This window comes from Hyaena hyaena, unplaced genomic scaffold (assembly GCF_003009895.1).
Source record: "Hyaena hyaena isolate Hyena2069 unplaced genomic scaffold, ASM300989v1 scaffold_202, whole genome shotgun sequence".
NCBI lineage: Eukaryota > Metazoa > Chordata > Mammalia > Carnivora > Hyaenidae > Hyaena > Hyaena hyaena.
Genome location: NW_024080832.1, coordinates 718,786 through 740,728, shown reverse-complemented (window position 1 = coordinate 740,728; position 21,943 = coordinate 718,786). Strand labels below are relative to the sequence as shown.

At 51.8% G+C, this 21,943-nt stretch overlaps 1 protein-coding gene across 3 annotated transcripts in view; it reads left to right on the top strand.

Moving 5' to 3' along the window:
• PACSIN1 (protein kinase C and casein kinase substrate in neurons 1) overlaps positions 1-21,943 on the top strand; it is a 51,256-nt gene that overhangs the window by 12,849 nt on the left and 16,464 nt on the right. Inside the window, exon 1 of one of the 3 annotated variants that reach the window (XM_039241779.1) lies at positions 21,589-21,756. The exons of the other annotated variants lie outside the window; for them this stretch is intronic. The gene's annotated coding sequence lies outside the window, so the exon portion shown is untranslated. Of the gene's footprint in view, positions 1-21,588; positions 21,757-21,943 lie in introns of those variants that run through there. 3 annotated transcript variants of the gene reach the window in all.

Below are 21,943 nucleotides of genomic sequence, written 5' to 3'. Positions count from 1 at the left end.
CCCTTGAGCAGTTAACTCCTCAGTTCCTCTTCTTCAAGCTCCTGGTAATCACCAGTCTCCTCTCTGTCTCTATAAACTCACCTTTTCTGGATAATTCTTATGCGGACTCCTACTGGTCTTTTCTGGCTGGCTGCTTTCACGTAGCGGGATGTGTTTAAGGGTCACCTGTGTCGTAGCAGGGAGCTGCTTTGTTCCTTCCTATGACTGAATAATATTCCGTCGCATGGATACACATTCTTCCATTACTGGACATTTGTGTTGTTTTTACTTTTGGCTGTAATGAGTAATGCCTCTATGAGCATGTACGTGTAAGCTTTTGTGTGGACTAACGCTTTCGTTTTACTTGGACATAAACACGGGGTCACATGGTAAATCGACTTTTTACGGTTTTGAGGAAACTACCAGGCTGTTTCCCAGACTTACATTTCCACCAGCAGCGTGTGAAAGTTCCAGTTCCTCCTCATCCTCACTAGCGCTTTTTATCATCTGTCTTTTTTTTTTTAATGTTTTTATTTATTTTTGAGAGAGAGACAGAGCATAAGCAGGGAAGGGGCAGAGAGGGAGGGAGACACAGAATCTGAAGCAGGCTCCAGGCTCTGAGCTGTGAGCACAGGGCCTGACGTGAGGCTTGAACTCACTGACTGCAAGATCATGACCTGAGCCGAAGTCGGACGCTCAACCGACTGAGCCACCCAGGCGCCCCAGCCTACTATTGCTTATTTTGAATGTCAGTTGTCAAAACTTAGAGGTAACCAAGATGTCCTATAATAGGCAAATGTATAAATTAGCTGGTATGCCCAGACAGTGGAATATTAATCAGGACTCAAAAGAAATGAGCCATGAAGCCATGAGAGGCTTGGAGAAACTTCAAAGACATAATCAGTGAGAGAAGCCAGTCAGAAAAGGCTACATACTATATGATCCCAACTATATGACCTTCTGGAAAAGGCAGAGTTCACAGGAACATGACCTCCATGTCCCCATGAGCTCCATAAAAGGGTCATGGTTGCCAAGGCTTTGGGGAAAGGGAGGGTGGGTGAGAGGGATGGAGGGGTGAATGAGTAGGTGACTTTTAGGGCAATGAAACGATTCTGTTTGATACCGTAGTGGTGGACACACGTCATTATACGTTCGTCAAAATCTCTAGAATGTACAGTACCCATCGTGAATGCTCATGGGATCTCTGGACTGTGCTTGGTAATGATGTGTCCGTGTTGGTCCTGGATGGTAACAAATGTGGCACATTGATGGGATGTTGATGGTAGGGGAAACTGGGGGTGGGGGGTGGGTAAGTGGAGTATGTAGGGATCCTCCATATTTTCTACTCGGTTTTGCCATGAACCTAAACTGCCCTAAAAATAAAGTCTGTTAATTAAAAAAATAACATCAGGGAGGGATGAGTGTTACAAAGGGAAAAAAAACGGAAGTAAGGGGCTTGGGAGTGACAGAGGTGGGCTGGCTGTTTCAGATGGGTTGGAGGTCAGAGACATGGATTGGAGACCTGACAAGGCAGGGAAATGAGCCTTGTGGACACACCAGGGGAGGAGCATCCCAGCACAGGGAGTGGCACATTCAAAGGCCCTGGGGCAGGCAAGAGCCTGGTGTGTGTGAGGGATGCGGAAAGGACAAAGTGCCTGGCAGGGAGTAGGGCATGGGGGAGTGGATGGAGGTGGGGGTGAGCAAACAGGTTGGGGCGCTGCGTGTGCCTCCTGCAGGCCAGGCAAGCCCTGGGATCCTTCTCAGCGGGATGGTGAGTCGCTGGAGGGCTTCAGCAGGGGTGCGACATGTCAAAATTGTATTTGCGATTTCCCCGGAGGAGTGTCTGGCAAACAGATGGTAGGGAGCAAGGGGTGGGCGGGAGAGCTGCGAGGGGGCCACACAGCCCTCCAGGCGAGCAATGAGGGTGCTGACACGCCGTCCCTGGCAGAAGGGGTGCTGAGTAGCTGCGCTCTGCGTGTATTTTGAAGGGAGAGGCTGTGGGATGTGGCGAGACAGGGAGTGGAATCGGTATCGTTGGTTCGAGCATTCGGGTGAGCAGTGGTGCCATTTTCTGGGATGGAGATGCCCCAGTTGGAGCTGACCCCAGAGTTCCGTTGTGGCGGTGCCTGTGGCTCAGTTGGTGGAGCGTCTGACTCTTGATTTCAGCTCAGGTATGGTCCCAGGGTCCTGGGATCGAGCCCTGGTTGGGCTCCATGCTGAGCATGGAGCCTGCTTGGGATTCTCTCTCTCTCTCTCTCTCTCTCTCTCTCTCTCTCTCTCTCTCTCTCCCCCTCTCCCTCCCTCCCCTCTCTCTCATGGAGCCTGCTTGGGATTCTCTCTCTCCCTCTCTCTCTCTCTCTCCCTCTCTCCCTCCCTCCCTCCCTTCCTCCCTCTCTCTCTCTCTCCCTCTGCTGCCTTCCCTGCTTGTGCATGCTCTCTCTCTCTCTAAAAAAGGAGTTCTGTTGGGGTCAGGTCAACCTGTTAGACATCCAGATGGGATGTTGAGGAGGTGGTTGGATTTATGAGACTGGAGTTCAGTGCCAGAGTTGCGGCCTGGGGTATAAGTAGGGTTGGGGGGGCATTTATAGCCACGGGCCTGGAGGAGATCACTTGCAGAGTGGGTGCACCCGAGGAAGAGAAGAGGCCCCAGGGCAGAGCCCTGGGTGTGGGGGCACATGGAGGTGGGGGAGCCAAGGAGAGATCGAAGTAGGAGTGTGACGTCAGAAGCAGGAAGGCCACAGATGTGAGGGCTCATGGGGTGACAGCCCTGTGGCTGTGGGAGGGGGTGAGGGAGGGGCTGGAGCTTTGGCCTGTGGGAGCCAGTGGTGGCCGGTGAGGGCCGGAGCCTGGCTGGAGGGGCTTTGGGAAGGAGTGGGGAAGGGGTGTCCAGACCACCTTCCCAAGAGCATCCTCCGCGGGCTTACAGGGTAGGAACTGAGGGCGGTGTGCAGTTCTGGAGGGGGGGGGCTTTTTGTTTTATTTTTTTATTTTTTATAAATTTTAAAAAGTGTTTTATTTATTTTTGAGAGAGAAAGAGAGTGTGCAAGCGGGGAGGGACAGGCAGAGAGGGAGACACAGAATCTGAAGCAGGATCCAGGCTCCAAGCTGTCAGCACAGAGCCCTACGCGGGGCTTGAACCCACGAACTCAGAGATCCTGACCTGAGCTGAAGCCGGACGCTTAACGGACTGAGCCACCCAGGCGCCCTCCCCCCTTTTCTTTTTAAGTGAGAGGAACAGCACCCTGTTCCTCCCTTTATGGGAAGGATTCTGGATGGAGGGAAGCCCTGAGCCCGTGGTAGAGCAGGGTCATTGCAGCTGGAGAGCCACCAGGGCAGGGGCTGGTACCCCGTGTGGTGCGAGGGACTCAGAGCTGGGGTGGGCAGGCGCCGAGCGAGTGCGGGGGTGCTGCCTGTAGACTGCTCGCTCCCATTTTCTCCCGACTGCACAGGCGTCAGCTGGGGGCGAGGAAGCGGGAGGTGTCAGGAAACATTGGTGTTGGTGGCGGTTCTCACGGCCGCCGTGCGAAGTAGGTGCCGTCAGCCCTGCTTTTGCAGAAGATGAGAAATGAGACGGTGGGCCCAAGGGTGACTTGCCAGGAAAGGGCGGGACTGAGATTTGAGCAGAGCCAAGTGGATTCCCAGGGCGCCTCTCCGGGTGTGGACATCACCATGTGAGTCTACACCCTGCTCTTCAGCCTCTCGGCCTGTCCGGCCCTTCACCTGCAGCGTGGACAGCGGGGCCCATGGGGGGAGGGCGACCGCCCCCAGGTCATACAGGGTGACACAGGGTGGGAATCTCTTTGTCATCTGGCTCCCATAGGTTCCCCCCGAACAGGGGCCCATGATGACCATTTGGGTCCCTGGGACTGATACCTAGCTGGACCCTGTATCGAAAGGTCCCCGAAATGCCTGGGTATTCCTCGTTCTCCAGAGCTGCTTAGCCGAATAAATGGCCGTGTAAGCCCCTCTGGGGAGGGATTGGTAAAGTCAGTACCGCATACGTTTGTTCTGGACCCCGTCTCAGCTTGAGTCACTTGGATCTGAAACCTTGCTCAGGTCTGGAAACTGGGCAGAGGATCACGACCTCTGTTGACCCCCATACCTTGGTTTCTTTCGATTGTACAGAACGGGCAGTGTCCTTGTTGGCCGCCCTGCGGCCTGTCCTGGGGCCACTAGGTTCCGTGAACCATTTCCATAGCTCTGCGGGTTGGGCATCCGGCTGCAGCAACCGCACCCACCTTACTGGTGACGACTGCGTGCTGCCCCCCTCCCCAGCCTCTTATTTGGGGGTCCTTTCATCTCATCGCTGTCAGGGCGCCTAGTTCTGTATCAGCAGCTCCTGGGGTTGGGTCTCCAGAGGACACTCACCGCCGAGCTGGTCAGGCTGCTGGGACCCCTCCCAGCGCTGCTTTCCTATGGCTTCCAAGTCCTGCTCTTGCCCAGGCCTGGCCTTGATGCCACAGACTCATCGTGGGCTGAGAATTCAACCTTCTCTGACATTCTGCCCCCCTTATAATTAAGCTGTATGTCTAGTCCTCAGCTCTTCCCTCCCCTCCAGCTGCGGGGGAGAATTTACATGCAGCTAAGGAGGCCCTTGGCTTTCACACTTGGCCTTGAATTAGTGATTACTCGCTCTCAGTCCTTCACTGTCTTTCTCTGGGCACGAGCGCCCCCAGGAACAGCCGCCCCCTTCCGTGGGCTTTATAACGAACTACTACTCCCCCAGCCTCTTAGATTCCGGAGGTACTGTGTGCTCCCTTCCACTTCCAGCCTGGGAAGGTGTTGGCACTTCTCTGCCCACCCAGCCCTGGTCCTCACTGCCGGCCCCCAGGGGGGACCCAGCGCCCGGTCCCAGCCTTCAGGGGCTGCTTCCTAGACCCACTCTTGACCCCGCTGGCCGGGTTGGGTTTCTGGAGAAACAGACTCTGAAATGATCTGTGGCCGGTCACTGGGAAATGTTCTCAGGAACACCCCTTGTAGGCGGCGAGGAGAGTGGGACTGGGCAAAGAGGAAGAGGCTGAACTCGGGTCTTCCTTGATCCCAGGGTGGGGTGGGGGTGGGGGGCCTCTGAGGCCGTGGTGGCACATCACGCGTCCTGCATAAAGGCAAAGGATCCGGGTCTGGTGGCCACAAATCAGCTATTAGGCGTGAGCGCCTGCCAGGAGGGGTCTGTAAGATGGAGGGCAGTTCTTGAGGAGGGACTGAGAATTCAACAGTAAATACTCCCCGCAGCTGGGGGAGGGGACCTTTGTACCGAAGCAGAGCTCTGGGCAGCGTAGCACATGCCGCTGCACACAATCCATTTATTCTTTCCACCGTTGATAGACATTGGGTGGATTGGAGCTAATATGAGCAGCACCAGTGTGAGCATTCGTGCACGAGTCTGTGGTGGCCATGCGCACCCATTACTGTTGGGTGGGTACCCAGGTGCGGAAGTGTTGGTCTAGGGCAAGCGTGTGGTGGGCTTTGGTAGACACTGCCAAACAGTTTCCCGGAGTGGCCTTTTCCACCCCCACCAACAGCATTTGCCAGTTCTGGTCGCATCCTTGCCAACACCTGATATTGTCTGTCTTTTTATTTTAGCCATGGTGGTGGTCCGGACAGCACCGATTCTTTTTCTTTTCTAAAAATATTTTTTTAATGTTTGTTTATTTTTTGAGAGAGAGAGAGCGCAAGCAGGGGAGGGGCAGGGAGAGAGGGAGACAGGGAATCCAAAGCAGGCTTCAGGCTCCGAGCTATCAGCACAGAACCCGATGCGGGGCTTGAACTCACAAACCATGAGATCATGACCTGAGCCGAAGTTGGACGCTTAGCTGACTGAGCCACCCAGGCGCCCCAGGACAGCACTGATTCTGATGTGCAGTCAGGGTGGGAGGCTGCTGCTCCCTGGCAGGTGGGTGGGTGTGAGATTTGGGGAGCCTGGGCCACCCCCACCTGACTGTCCCTGGTATCCCTTCCTAAGCATCTTTTTCGAATCCTGGCAGATGCATTAAAACAGTGTCAGAAAATAAATAACACCCTCATGAGACTCTGGTTGGTCCAATCCCTGGGAGCCTGAGAGCCCAGCTTTCCCCATTTTAGGGTGATGGGAAGGAAACAGGTGAGCCAGGCTTACATGGGGTCCCCTGAGGCCGCCAGGACACAGTGGTGGTGACTCACTGTTTAGTGCTTCACCATTTCCAAAATGCGTTTTCATCGCAGCTCCTTCGGGCCTCACCACCGCCCTCTAGTTAGTGGCAAAGTGAGCCACGCACCCAGCGATGGATCCCAAGTCAAGGGCCCCAGCGTAACTTCTTCATCTTACTGGCCCATGGCCCTCCCCCTTCCTTTAGAAAGCAGCTCAGTGAGGTGTGACCCCTTCTTCCCTGTTCTGCATTACCTCCACTTGTTTTATGAGGTGGCCCTGCCCGTTGCCCATTACTGTTCTCTTAGAAGCGGGTAATTCCCAAAGGTCTCCGGGGCTAAGTGCTAATTGGATCAGAGCATCTCCAACCTTGATGTGCTCAGGAGTCTCCTGGGAACTTTGCTAGAAGATTCAGAGTCAGGAGGTCTGGTGGGCCCAAGATGCCGCGTTTCACACAAACTCTCAGGCAATGCCAGTGCTACTGGCCCATGGACCACACTTTGAGCTGAAGTTAGACCCCGCCCTAGCTGTGGGCTGTGTAGGTCCATCCTCATGCTGTGTCTGGCGTCGCCCGGGAAGCTCAGGCAGACCCTGGTTACTTCCTGCCTGGACTCTGGCCTGAGCGTCAGTTATTACAAAGCTGTCTCTGGTTTTCCCATTATGAGATGTACCCGTCAAGCCATTTGGCTCAGTTCAAAGCCTGTTACTCTTGGTATTTTTCTTGGGAGCCTCTCTATTTCCTCCCTCTTTCTACTCTCTTCTCTTGTCTCAACACTCCTAATTCCCATCCCCCTCTTGCCCCAAATGGGCAGAATCTCAGCTAGACATTAGGTAGAAAGCTGGCTGAGTAAACTTATTTATACTAAAGTATGAATGACTCACATCTCTTCCCTTAACTGTTCTAGGGGTTAGTTGGATGTGAAAGAGAAGGAGATTTTGGTTGTTAGAGAAGTTGACAGTGAGGGAAGGAGCAGAAAATATTCAGGAATTCTTTCCTGCACCCCTGAACATTTTCCAAGCTTGGGATTATTATTGAAATCATATATGGGAATTTAAAACAAAACAAGACGGGACACTTGGGTCTCACCCCAGAGCCACAGACTCCAGAGTCTCCAGGGTGGGGACCAGTAATATGCATTTTCTTTGAAAGAAATTTTGTTTCTCATCCAGGTTTAGAAATGATTTCCCTAAATTATACCATGGGTGCAACTCGTGATTCCATTTCCCCTCTGTTCCTAGAGGAGAACTGCTCAGAGGGTCCTTTTGTCTCACCCAGGAAACTGTTGGGGGTGGGGCCCAGATGACATGTTCAGGGCTAGCATCCGCCAGAACTCAGCTGCCTACGGGCCACTCGTCCCCAGTGAGGAAGAGCCTCTGTCTCCTCATCTCTGCAGTGGGGACAAACCCAGCCCACTCCTGTGGTTGCAGTGGGGGAGCAGAGATGCAGTAGATGTTGGCACAGGATGGAAGGCAGGCTGGGGGTTGGGGAGGCAGGAGCCAGGGCATGTTGGGGAGCCCAGCACCTGCGCTGAAGCCGGGTCACAGTGGCTCATCGGGAGTAATTGCTGTGGTAATTATGAAGATTGTACAGGCAAATGGATCCCACGTTGCGTTCTGCTCCCTGGCAGAGGTCGTCTATGATCGTCTGACTTCCTCCCCTGGGTGGGTGGGGGCGGGTAGGCGACTGCGGTGGGGGCCTGCCAGGGGTCTCTGGGATGCAGGCCCAAGCTGAAGGGAAGGGGGCCTGGGAGCCTCTGCTAGGCTGGGGTGGGAGGCAGGCCCGTGAGCTCCCGGTGCAGAGCTGCTCTGCCCCCTCCTCCAGGAAGACACCTGGCTCCCTACTGCACTCTTAGTTGAGCTGGCCTCGGTTTGGGGCACTTGGTGCTTACTGACTCATGGGGAGACTGAGGCCGACGTGGTGATCTGTCCTACCCATCAGTCCATCTGGAAGGCCCAGCCCCAGACGCCCCTCAGCCTGACACACTCTGGGGCTTCGCACCGTCACCAGCCTTCTCTGGCTGCCTTTCTCTACAAAGTGAAGGAGACGCAATGGCTTTGGGAGGCTCTTTCCAGGTCTGGGTTCTAGGACTCTAGCATTTGTCCCCAGGTTCTGTGGAAGATTCGTGCACGGCTTTGGAGTCAGACAGAACAGAGTTTCAACCCTGGCCCATTCCTGCTGTGTGCCATTGGGGCACTGACTTGACTTCTCTGATCCCCCGTTTCCTCTTTGAAAAGATAGAGAGAATAGTGTACATCGCTTAGGGTTGCCGTTGAGATAAAGGAGGTGATGATAAGGAAATATCTAGTTGGCGCTGTTGACCTCTGCTTCTGGGTCGAGCGTGGTTCCCGGGGCTTTTACTGTCCCAGGTCATGTAATCCTCCCAGCCGCCCTGTGGGCCACATGCTGCTCCTCTCCCCAGTTAAAGAAAAATTTTTTAAATGTTTATTTATTTTTGAGAGACAGAGACAAAGCATGAACGGTGGAGGGGGAGAGAGAGACACACACAGAACTCATAGCAGGCTTCAGGCTGTGAGCTGTCAGCACAGAGCCTGATGCGGGGCTCGAACCCACGAACTGTGAGATCATGCCCTGAGCCGAAGTCAGATGCTTAACCAACTGAGCCCCCAGGCGCCCCTGCTCTCCCCAGTTTAAAGATGAGGAAACAAAACAATGGAAAGCACGGGCCGACGGGGCTCCCAGCAGAGGTCAGCGCTCGTACGGCTACTTCTGTCCTCTTCCGGAAGCTTCTCCCGCAAGCCTTCCCCATCTGCTCCAGGTGTTCTCACCCATATGCCTCTGTGGAGCTCCCCCTCCTATGTGCTCCCCCTCTTCTCCAGCCCTCCCCCAGCAGCCAGCCCTCCCTGACTCTGTGGTGTGGACAGCTTGGCCACGCTGTGTGGTGCCCTGGTGCCGTCTGACTCAGTGGTCTTTCCCGAGTCTCCTACCCACCTCTCCCTGGAGCTGACCCGTGGCCAGTTCTTGTTTATCTCCTTAGACGCGCCTGGCATAGCGTGGAAGGTACTGGAGAGCTGTGTGTTTGGAAGGTTCCAGGGCCAGAAGCGTCCACAGTCCCCCAAGGGCTGGCATAAACCCCACTGAATACCTCCGTGGGCCACACCCGTACTAGAAACTGGGCCAAGACCAGTACCAGATGACTTGGGACCAAGATTTCAGGGCCATAACACAGAGGTTCTGCGCCCAGCACATGCTTGGGAATCACCCGAGGGGCTTTGCTCTCACGGATGCCTGGGCCCCACCACAGAGAGGGGTGAGCCTGGCCTGGAGGGATTTTAAAAGTGTCCTAGATAAGAAAATTGGATATCCACATGCAAAAGAATGAAATTCAACCTCATATCCTATACGAAAACTCACTCAAACAGATCAATGACCTAAGTGTTAAGAACTAAAACTTCTAGAAGCAAGCACGGGGCAGCGAAAGTCTTCACGGCAGTGAATTTGGCAATGATTTCTTGGAAATGTACCAAAAGCGCAGGCAACAACAACAAATTACATAAATTGTACTTCATCAAAATTTAGACTTTTACACATCAAAGGACACTATCAAGAAAGTGAAAAGAAAACGTACAGAATGGGAGAAAATGTTTGCAAATTATTTATCTGATATGGGGTTAATATTCAAACTATATAAAGAGCTCCTACAACTTGGGGGCACCTGGGTGGCTCCATCAGTTAAGCGTCCAACTCTTGATTTCAGCTCAGGTCATGATCTCATGGTTCATGAGATCGAGCCCCGAATTGGGTTCTGTGCTGACAGTGTGGAGTCTGCTTGGGATTCTCAGTCTTGCTCTCTGTCCCTCCCCCACTCGTGTGCTCTCCCAATCTCTCTCTCTCTCTCTCTCTCAAAATAAATATTTTTTTTATAAGTTAAAAAAAAAAGAACACCAACTCAAAACAAAGAATCAAGGACTGGTCAAAAACAAGCAAAGTAGGGGTGCTTGGGTGGCTCAGTTAAGCTTCCGACTCTTGATCTCAGCTCAGGTTTTGATCTCAGCGTTGTGAGTTCAAGCCCTGAGTTGGGCCCCACTGTGGACATGGAGCCTACTAAAAAAAATAATAAAAATAAAAAATAAGCAAGCAAGCCAAGGACTTGATATTTCTTCAGAAATGAGATGCAGGTGGCTAATATGCACTTGAAAAGGTGTTCAACCTCCTTAATCATTAGGGAAGTGCAAATCAAAACTACAATGAGATACCACTTCACACCCATTAGGATGGCTATTATAAAAAACAAAACAAAACCCAGAAGTAATGAGTGAGGATGTAGAGAAATTGAAACCCTTCTGCATTGCTGATGGGAATGTAAAATGGTGCAGCTGCTGTAGAAAACGGTTTGGCAGTTCTTCAAAAAAGTTAAACATAGAATATGCTAAAGATTTCTACTTCTAGGCATCTACCCAAAAGAAACGAAAGCGTGAACTCGCACCGATTCTGAAACACAACGTTCACAGCAGCATTGTTCTCAATAGCCAAAATGTGAAAATCAACCCACTGTCCTTTGGTGGGTGAATGGATAAAGAAAATGCGGCGTATACATTACGGTGAAATATTATTCAGCTTTGAAAAGGAGAAAATTCTGACACGTGCTTCAACATGGGTGAGCCTTGAAAACATGCTGGGTGAAAGAAACCAGACACCAAAAAAATGTATATTGGGGCATGAAAGAAACCAGACACCAAAAGTATATTGGGGCACCTGGGTGACTCAGTCAGTTAAGCGTCTGGACTTTGGCTCAGGTCATGATCTCGCAGTTCATAGGTTCAAGCCCCACAGTGGGCTCTGTGCTGTTAGTGCCGAGCCTGCTTCAGATTCTCTGTCCTCCCACTCTGTCCTTCTCCTGCTCTCTTTCTCTCTCTCAAAAATAAACATAAAAGGAAGAACGTATATTGTGTGACTCCACTTAAAATGAGGTCCCTAGATTAGGCAAATTCATAGGTCTAGAAAGTAGAATGGTAATCACCAGGGGCTGGTCGAAGAGGGGCCATGGACAGAGTTTCAGTTTGGGATGATGAAAAAGTTCTCGAGATGGAGGGGCGCCTGGGTGGCTCATCGGTTAAGCGTCCGACTTTTGCTCAGGTCACAATCTCATATTCCGTGGGTTCGAGCCCCACATCCGGACTCTGCTGACAGCTCAGAGCCTGGAGCCGGCTTTGGATTCTGAGTCTCCCTTTCTCTTCGTCCCTCCCCTGCTCACATCTCTGTCTCTTTCTCTTTCTCTCTCTCAAAAGTAAATACACATTAAAAACATTTTTAAAAAGCTCTAGAGATGGATTGTATGTAGTGATGGCTGCATAGCAATGTGAACATACTTAATTGTATACTTACAAATGCTTAAAATGGTAAATTTTTTGTTATATGTATTTCTCCACAATTAAAAAAAGTGTTCCAGATAATTCTTATGTGCATCTGGATTGAACAGCACTTGAAAGGGGCCAGCAAATTGGCATGAAAATGATAGTTACAGTTAAATCTTACGGGTGCTTTGATAGATAGGAGTATGTATGTGGAAAGAATGAGGAGCTCTGTGCGGAAAGGTCAGGGGGCCAGGGAAGATTTGTGTCCCCAGGAGGCAGCCTGCTGTAATGATTAAGAGGTCGGTTCTAGGCCAGACTGTTTGTTTTCAAATCCCCCGTGGCTCAGTGAGTTTTGTGCAGTAACTTGGGCAAGTTACAGCTGTGAATCTCAGTTTCCCCATCTATAAAATGGGAATAATAATAAAGAGGCAAGCTGTGAGGTTAAACAAGGTAATTCACGTAAAGCATTTAAGGCGGTGTCTGCTCAACAAATGTTAGCTAATGTCATTGTAACCTGATTATACCATAATTTATCGGTTTCGCCAACAATGGACTTTCAGGTTTTCTTCATTTTCCAATGTAACGATTGCAAAGGACATTCTTGTGTTTGTTTTCTTGAGCATATATTAGTTTTCCCCAAGAGCCTATGCCATTAAGAGGGATTTCTAAATTGTAGGCATGGGCATGGTCAACTTAGGGGACATGGCCGCAGTGTTTTGCAGTGTTGGGAAGACTGTTGAATGATTTCAGTGCGATTTAAATATGTGAATCCTGTATTCAGGTGTGTTAGCCCTGTAGATGGTAACAGTTGGGATGCCAATAACAGAAAGACCAACTTGGGGCACCTGGGTGGCACCTGAGCCAGCCAGGTGCCCATGCACCTGTATTTTTGTTGGCACCTTCCAACGCTGTCGGGTTTGAATTTTCTGCAATGATGGGAATGTTCTGTATCTGCGCCGTCTAGTGTGGCAGCCACTGGTGGCTATGGAATACACGAAGTATGACTGAGGAATTCAGGAATTGAATTTTCAATTTTATTTAATTCCATTGAACTTAAATTTATATTAAAAAAATTTTAATGTGTAGTTTTGAGAGAGAGACAGAGCAGGAGCGGGGGAGGGGCAGAGAGTTGGAGACACAGAATCGGAAGCAGGTTCCAGGCTCTAAGCTGTGAGCACAGAGCCCCATGTGGGGCTTGAACTCACAAGCTGTGAGATCATAACCTGAGCTGAAGTCAGACTCAACCGACGGAGCCACCCGGGCGCCCCATGTTGACCTTCAATGTAAACAGTCAAATGATACTAATGACTTCTATAATGAATGGGCAGTGCATCCTTAGACACCCTGCATTCTTCCCAGGGTGCTCTGCAGGGTGCTGGCTTGCGGTAGGCCTGGAGAAGCACTCAGCACCCAGAGTACTCAGAACTAGATGGGTTCCTACTTAGTGGGTGCCCTGTGCAGTCCATGTCGGCCGGAGCCTTCTGAGATTCCAGAGGGGAACTCGGCCCTTTTGAATATTACCAAAACTGTACCCACAATGAGCATTTCCCAAACTGAGGCAGTCCAGTCTATCCAGGACCTCCGGGTGCTTTGCTTTTGGTAGGGATTTGATCAGCTCAGTGTAGAAATGTCAGTAATGCCGTGCTGATCAGAAACTCTATCTGGTAATTAATTGAGTAAAAAATAATTTGTTGCCTAGTTAAAAAAAAAAAAAACTTCCGGGGTGCCTGGGTGGCACAGTCAGTTGAGTTTAGTTGGTTGACTCTCGATTTCAGCTCAGATCATGATCCCAGGGTTATGGGATCGAGCCTTGTGAAGGCTGCTTAAGACTCTTTCCCTCTGGGGTGCCTGGGTGGCTTAGTCGGTTAAGCGTCCGACTTTTGCTTAGGTCATGATCTTGTGGTGGGTTCGAGCCCCGTGTCGGGCTCTGTGCTGATTGTCAGCCCAGAGCCTGGAGCCTGTTTCAGAGTCTGTGACTCCCTCTCTCTCTGACCCTCCCCTGCTCATGCTGTCTCTCTCTCTCCTAGAAATAAGTAAAACATTAAAAAAAAATTAAAAAAAAAAAGACTCTTTCCCTCTGCCTCTCCCGCACATATGCTCTCTTTCAAAAATGAAATGAAATGATAAAACCAAATAAAATATTTCTTAGCTCATGCAGTTTGTTTGGTAGACAAAAATCTTTCCAAACGCGGAGTTGGGTGAAGAAATATGTAAATGGCCCCCGGTGGTGCATAGGTTAGAGATAGTTAATCTGGCCCACCCCCCCTCACTTTGAGGAAGGCAAGCCAGCACCTAGAACGGGAGGGACCTGTGTGGGGCCACCTGGCTGGAATGGGGCTGAGTCAGGGCTAAAAGCCAGGGTCCCATGCTTTTTGGAGAAGCTAATATCTGAACATTGTTCTTGTGACCCCGTGTGTGTCTGCCCTGGGCTGTCTGCACCCCCAAGGCGGCGATTGTGTCTGTGACATTCCCTTTGATCGGTGATCGTAGTAGTACGTGGAGGTTTAAAAGCCTCTTTGATGTTGGGAGTTCTAGAATCGGTGTAGGAGTAGGATGGTCCCATCATAGTGGGGGCTACCCGGAAAGAAGGTCATGAAAATGCAAGTTTTGGGGCCCCACCGCTGACCTTACTGTGGTGGTCTGGTACAGTGCTGCTCCCTGCTGTCACCGTGAACCCCACCTCCTGCTATGCACACCCTGGTGTAGCACCCCCACCCCCCACCCCGCCATTGACCACTGACTCTGGACTTGCCACGTGACCTGCTCTGGGCAATGACACATCGGCCAGCATGGGAGAAGCAGAGAAGCAGAGATAAGATAACTTGAAAGACAAGTGACACATTGGAATTTGTCCTTTTGGAATGTTTGCTCTTGGAGCCTGAGCTACCAGCAAGTAGGTCTAGGGTACCTTGCTGGAGAGAGGACAGCCCAGGGGGAAAGACAGGGAGAGTCCCGGGAGGGGAGTGGCAGGCCAGCCCGCCCAGCAGAGGGCTCCGGCCCGTCGTGTGAATGGAGACGCCTTCGCCTTCTCGGGTGCTGCAGCCCCAGCTGAGGCCAGTGTGGAAGAGATGAATCACCCAGATAACCGCGGCCAACCCCTAGAATTGCCAAATATAATACATCATCATTGTTTTAAGTCACTAAATTCTGGGGAGCTTTGTTATGCGGCAACAGAGGACCAAAACCCCCTGCTGCATCAGAATTTCTGTGGGCCGTGGCCAGGCTCTCCACTGTATCCCAGCTGCCAGAGGATTCTGGCTCTGTGCTAATGTCATTCTTGAGCCCACAAACTGTGAGATCATGACCTAAGCCGATATCAAGATGTCTGATGCTCAACTGACTGAGCCACCCAGACGCCCCGCCCATTTTGGCCCCGCCCCTTTAAAAATCCATCCTTTCTCTGTCGTGCAGACTGGGTAGTTTTTATTGTTTTATCTTCAAGTTCACAAACTCTTTCCTCTCTGTCTCCACTCTGCTGCTGAGCCCATCCAATGACCTTTCAGTCCTAAATTTTCAGTTTGACTCTTTCTATCTTCTATTTCTTTGCCAAGGCTTCCTATTTTTTTTTCATTTGTTTCCAGGGTGTTCCTAATTGCTTGTTGAAGCATTTTTGAGCCTGCAGCTTTAACTTCCTTGTCGGATAATTCCAGTATCTGTGTCATCTTGCTGTTGGCCTATGTCGGTTGCGTTTTCTCCTGCAGAGTGAGATTTTTCTGGCTCTTGGTACGACAAATGATTTTTCTATTGTATCCTGGACATTGGCCTATTACGAGACCCTGGCTCTTATTCAAATCTCCTGCCTTAGCAGGTCTCCTCTAAGACTGCTTCTGCTGATGCCAGGTCAGGGTAGAAGTCCAGCTTCGCCGGGGGCTCCTGGGTGGCTTGGTCAGTTAAGCATCTGACTTTGGCTCAGGCCATGAACTCATGGTTCGTGAGTTTGAGCCCTGCGTCAGGCTCTGACAGCTCAGACGAGAAGGCTGCTTCCTCACTGCTGGGCAGGGGTGGCAGTTCTGGCTTCTCACCAGACAGACCGCAACTGATACCTCCCTGCCTGGGAAGGGAGGGGTAGTTCATTACTGCTCCCCATGTGGTCTCCACTGACCTGTTACTGCTAGGGATGGCGACAGTCCTAACTAGGCCTCCTAGGTCCCCACCCAGCCTGGAGGGGGACAGGTACCTTGATACCACTGGGTGGGGATGGAAGTCCCAGCTCCCCACCTGTTCTCTGTAACCACGTGGGGGGGCAGATGTGCGCCCCTGGTTACACCCACGCACAGCTCTCCACTAGGTTTCTGCTCATGCCAAGGGGACGGGGCTGCGGTTTTTTCCACGGTGTTCGGCTAGAGAAGGGCGTTTATTGTTTTAAAGATTTTGACTTGCTAGACAGTACCTTTCTTGGTCTTTCCGATAGGGAGAAGAGGCTTTTCTTGAGACTGTCTACACTCATTGGTATTTCTGGGTTGCTGACTTCTCCAGCTCCAAATCTGAGATATTTTGGGCAAAAAGAAAGTGCAGAGAACTCACTGCTGTGTTGTTCCTTGAGCCCTGAGATCCCTAGTCAGTCCGCCTTCTTCTCTCCCTTTTTAGAGTCTTTGTAGGTTTGTTTTATATATAATGTCCAGGATATTAGCTGTACTTTCTGGGAGGAGCAGGGAGAAGTATATCTATTCCATCTTGTGCAGGAACCAGAAGTCAAGATTTACCTGTTCTTTCTCTCTCTCTGAGCAAGCATGAGCAGGGGAAGGGGGAAAGAGAGGGTGGGAATATCAAGCAGGCTCCCTGCTCAGCATGGAACCTCACGTAGGGCTTGATCTCATGACGCTGGGATCATGACCTGAACCAAAATCAAGAGTTGGATGTTTAACCGACTGAGCCAGCCAGGCACCCCAACATTTACCTGTTCTTCTACTTCATATAAATAGAATCCACTACATATGTCCTTTTAAGTTTGGCTTCTCTCACTCAACATGATGTCTTCAGGTTATCCACGTGGTTGTGTATAGTCAGCTGTTTTTCATTGTTGTATAAGGTCTGGCTGCGTGAACAAGCCCTAGTGTGAATTTGCCCAGTGGAATCCTATAAAGCCACGAAAAAGCAGACCTCCCTCTCCTGTGTGCAGTAAACCACACAGTCTGCTCACAGGTCCTTCTGTGGATGCCATGTGCTTTGCTTCCAGTTTGCAGCTATTTTGAACAAAAGTGTTTGCAAGAGAATGTGCTGGTAGGGACAGCTATTCTCGGACATGTGTTTTAGCGACAACAGCACTCGCTTCCGTTGGGAGTAAATATTTCAAAAGCCTCTTAACTGGGCTGCGTCTTCAGCCCTTGCCTCCTTCTACTCACTTTTCCATAGAAAAGTTACAGCGATCTTTTGACAACATAAATTGCATCTCTTCTCCCCCTTGCTCAAAAATACCAACGGCTTGGGGCACCTGGGTGGCTCAGTCGGTTAAGCCTCCAACTTTGGCTCAGGTCATGATCTCACGGTTCGTGGGTTCGAGCCCCGCGTTGGGCTCTCTGCTGACAGCTATCTCAGAGCCTGGAGGCTGTTTCAGATTCTGTGTCTCCCTCTCTCTCTGACCGTCCCCTGTTCACACTGTCTCTCTCAGAAACAATTAAAAATATTAAAAAAAAAAAAAAACAAACCCAACCAATGGCTTTGGGGCATCTGGCTGGCTCAGGTGGTGGAGTGTGAGACACTTGACCTTGGGGTTGTGGGTTTGAGCCTCATGTTGGGTGTAGAAATTACTTAAAAAGAAAATCTTTTAAAAAAATACCAATGGCTTCTCTTCATCTTTAGAAGGTGGTAGAATCCTTCCCATGCCCTACAAGGCCCTGTACGATCTAGCCCCTGCCTGCCTCTTCTTTGTTCCTACCTAATTTACTACCTCTCTCTACTTGCCATTCCTCTATCTTCCCACCTGTTCATCCACCCAAACATCCATTCCATTTTGGGGTGCCTTCAGCGTGCCTCGCTTACTCCCGCCTCAGGACGTTTGCCCTTGCTGTTCCCTCTGCTCCAAAACACTGTTCCTGCAAATCATCACCTCTCCTTCCCCCTTTATTTAAGTGTCTGTTCAAATGTCATCTCTTCAAAGAGGGGTTCTAAAGTGTCTCCCCATTCATCCTCTGTCTTTACGCCACGTTCTTCTTCTTTTTATTTTATTTTATTTTTTATTTTTTTATTTATTTCTAGGAGAGAGAGAGAGAGACAGCATGAGCGGGGAGGGTCAGAGAGAGAGGAAGACACAGACTCCGAAATAGGCTCCAGGCTCTGAGCTGGCAGTCAGCACAGAGCCCGACGTGGGGCTTGAACCCACGAACTGTGAGATCATGACCTAAGCAAAAGTCGGACGCTTAACCGACTAAGCCACCCAGGCACCCCCGCCACATTATTCTTCTTGATAGCACTGATCACCCCTTGAACTGCTATTGTTTCTTTGTTGTGTGTCTCCGCTTTGGTGTGAAATGTCCAGGAGGTTATGGATATTGTGTGTCTGGTTATTTCCCGGGTATCACTCCCTAGAGCGATGCTGCGCATAGGAGGTACTCAGGAGAGATTTCAGGATTTGCTCAGACACACCCCAGTTCAGGCACCAGCGTCGTCTTCCGTCTTCCAGTTGTGTATGGAAGGGCGAGTCCCTTAACCAGTACCCCTCCCACTTTAGTCTCCTGGGATCTTGTGACATTGCAGATTCTGATTCAGGAGGTCTGGGTGGGACCCGAGATTCCGCCTTTTTCTCCCAGCTCCCACGCGGTCCAAGCTGCCGGTCCTGGGATTCAGGTGTTGAATAGCGATGCCTTCATAGCTCTGAGTCTCAGTTTCCACATCTATAAAATGATTCCTTGTGAAAAACAAGTGGGTACAGTGCATAAAGCACCGTGCACAGTGCCTGGACTTAGGAGGTACTTGGGACATACCTAGGTGCCCTTCTGCATCTGAGGCTCGAAGTTGCCTCCGTTTTCTCTTCCCCCATCCCTGTATGCTTAGCCCCTACAAAGACCCTCAGTGGAATTTTCTGAGCTGGCCAGCCCTGCCTGTTATGGGTAGGGGTTTGGGGAGGGTTCTGGCATTTTGACAGTCGTGGGAACATTATGCAAATGAGATGCAAAACAGCAGCTAATGAACCCTGATTGCATTGGCCCTGGTGCTGGGGAACTGTACCATAGCTGTGCTGGCCTGAGAAGAGGGGGTAGTGAATGTTTTCTGGGTTGGACGAGGAGGTGGTGACAGAAGGGTCCAGCCCCCTCCTCCTATGTTGAGTGGTCCTGCATGTGGGACTGGAATCTGGTTAAGGTCCAGGAATAGGGCTGAGGTCAGGCATGGTGTGTGTGTGTGTGTGTGTGTGTGTGTGTGTGTGTGTGTGTGTGTGGTGCAGGGTGTCCCTGAGCCTGTCTGAGACCTGCAGGTGGGAGGCTACAGGGCTGCACACCGGTGGCCGGGGGACCCTCTCAGTAGCAGAGGAGACCAGATCAGGCTGATAGTGGGGGGTGGCTCTGCAGGCAGAGAGGGAGCGACAGGGGGTCACCTCCTCCCACAGAGCCTGTATGAGCATGGGAGGGAAGAACTTGGGGGTCTGCCAGGCAGGAGGTGGGGCTGGATCAGGCTCACGGAGCAGGGGAGGTGGGGGGCAACTATGTTTGGAAACCCAGGATAGAGCTGGATCTTTAGGAGAAAGATGGTCCGGGGCTGGGGGCCTGGCAGGTGGGCAGGGGGCTCTGTTTACAGTGCCTGGGAACTCAATCCATCCTCGCCCTCAGCCAAGGTCTCCCCACTCTCCAGGGGGCCCCAGCTCTCAGGTGCCAGCCATCCCCACCCTCTGCCCTGGGCCTTGACTCGACCCTCTGTTGAGGAACTCCAGGCCTAGGGATGACTGTCAGGCTTCTGGCTCAAGGATGGTCAGGCTGGAAGTCACCTCTGAGGTCATTTGGGGGTTGTCTTCACTCATGCCCACTTCTTTTTAAAATTTTTAAAAAATTTTTTAAAATTTATTTCTAAGAGAGACAGAGAGAGAGAGTGCGAGCAGGGGAGGGTTGGAGAGAGAGGGAGACACAGAATCCGAAACAGGCTCCAGGCTCTGAACTGTGAGCACAGAGCCCGACACGGGGCTTGAACCCACGAACCGTGAGATCATGACCTGAGCCTAAGTCGAATGCTTAACCGACTGAGTCACCCAGGCGCCCCCACACATGCCCAGTACTTGACTGGCCCTTCAAATGCATATGACCCTGTCCTGCCTTTGATCTAAGGATGAGAAGCTCACTTGGCTGTGAAACTTCTAGAAAATGGGTCGCTGTTGCCAGGTGTCCTAATCAGATCTTAATGAAACCGATGGGGAGCATTGGGAAAAGCTTGGCAAAGCAGTGGGTTTGAATCCCAGCCCGGGGATTTACCGGCTCTATAACCTTGGGGAAATTGCTCAGTCTCTAGAACTTGTTTCCTGTCACTTCTGCGCCCTCAGGGCTGCCGTGACGGCCAGGGGCGCTGCAGGGGGACAGGAGCTAGCACATCCACAGGCTCAGCACCCTCGAGGGCAGACACTGTGTTTTGCCCCCGGCTGAGTCCCAGCCCCTAGAACAATCCCTGGTACACGGTGGGTGCCTAGTGAGTATCTGCTGACTGAAGGAGGTTCCCTATTTCATCTGGTCCCAAGATGATTTTCCCCCTCGCAGTGGACGGCTCTGATATTTGGATGCACCGGACAGCTTATAGCCTTGGTTTAACTGGCATCGGTCTCATCATTGAAGGGATCTCACATGGGATGAAGTGTGGAAGAGGCTATTATTTATTATTATTATTATTATTATTATTATTATTATTATTAACAGTTTTTCCTTGATTTTTGGTTGGCTTCTGGGTCTTTTTGATAGCCTCTGCCTTCCCTGGGCTGAGCGAGGTCCCTGAGAAGCACGCTGGGGGGCGTGGGCGCTGCACTGATCCTTGCCAGGGTCCTTCTGAGGCGATGCTGGGCTGGGGACAGTGCGTCTTGGGCCCCAGTCCCCGCTTGACGTCCTCACCTTGCCTTCACCAGATGCTGTCCCGTCCTCTCTCCACCCCCACCCCAGACCCCTCCTGCAGTAGGGCCGACACAAGGTGGGCAGATTAGTGTCTGATCTCTAGAGGTCAAGTGCAGAGCAGAAAGGTCCTCTCCTAGAAGTGGATTCTGGTTCAGTCTCCCAGTTGGGACACTTGACATTCTGATCCCCTCCCATGGGGCTGGGGGCTGGGGGCTTACATATATACCCATTGCTTTCGTGTAGAAAGGGTTTGTGTGTTGCATGTTCTGGGTCCATGTAGATGCGTGTACATGTGTCCTGAAGGTATGTAAGTGCTGATATTACTACTATGTCTGTCCCCTGTGCACATGGAGGGAGATGCACAGAGTGTCGAAATGCATGTGTGCAAATACATGTCATGAGTGTTTGTGTTTGGGGTGCTCATTTGCATCAGAGCATGTAGATCACACGTGCATGGCGTGAGCCTAGCTGTTTGCTCTGAAGGGTGTGTGATAGCCATGGCCCGTGGGAGTTGGATCACAAGGCATCACTCCTGGTGACCAGCCCAGGAGACTTGGATGCTCAGATGAGTTGTTTTACTACCGTGGGCCTCAGTTTCCAATCTGTAAAATGGGTATGGATTCTCAGGGGATGAGATTGTAGCCCAGCATCTCATACTTGGCCTGACCCAGAAAAGGCTCAAAATAAAATTGTGAGGAATGACTGAGTGAGAATGAACGATTAAGCACACAAATGTTTACAGAGCAGCAGGCAGTGAATTATAAAGGCCTGAGGCAAGTGCAAGGGCAGGTGCCGCTTACAACGTCATGCAGGGATGTTGGGAGGGAGGGTCTTGGGGAGAAAGAGGGGAGAGGCGCTGGAGCAGGGTCCCCCGCAGTCAAGGTGGCCTTGTGAGCCCCTCTGCTCACCAGCATCTCCTCGAAGGTGAAGTGTGCGCGCCCCGCCTGAGCTGACGTAGAAGGCGGGCGTCCCCTGGTGTAGGGGAGGGAGGGAGGGAGGGAGGCTGTGCAGCATTGCCTGGTTGCCATAGAAATGAGCAGAAGGAGGTGGGTGGCTGGTGAAGGAGGCGGGTCGGGATGAGGGAGGGGAGGAGGCAGCCGTGGGGGGCGGGGAGCTGGCTTCCGCAGTTCTGGCGCTGCTGCCTTCCTGAGCCAGCGGTGGAGGGAACCCGAGAGGACAGAGCCCCCTGCCCGGGCGCCAGGCCCCCTCCCTGCCCGCCACCACGGAGACGGAGGAGGACAGCCAGCCCCTCCGGCCCTGGCCCGGCCCAGCGGGGGCAGTGAGCTCCTACCTGCCCCTGGCTTGGAGCCCAGACAGGCCCAGGTAGGCATCCCGATGGGGACAGCTGGCAGAGGCCGTGTGGAGAGTGCCTCCCTCCCTCCCCGAGCTGCCCCTGCCTTCCTGCCAGCCGAGCCTGGCAGGAGGCATACGGGCAGGGCCAGGGGACCTGGGAGGGGGGTGGAGAGCAGCCTGGATCCCGGGAGGCCCTCTTCAGAATCAGCATCCCCCT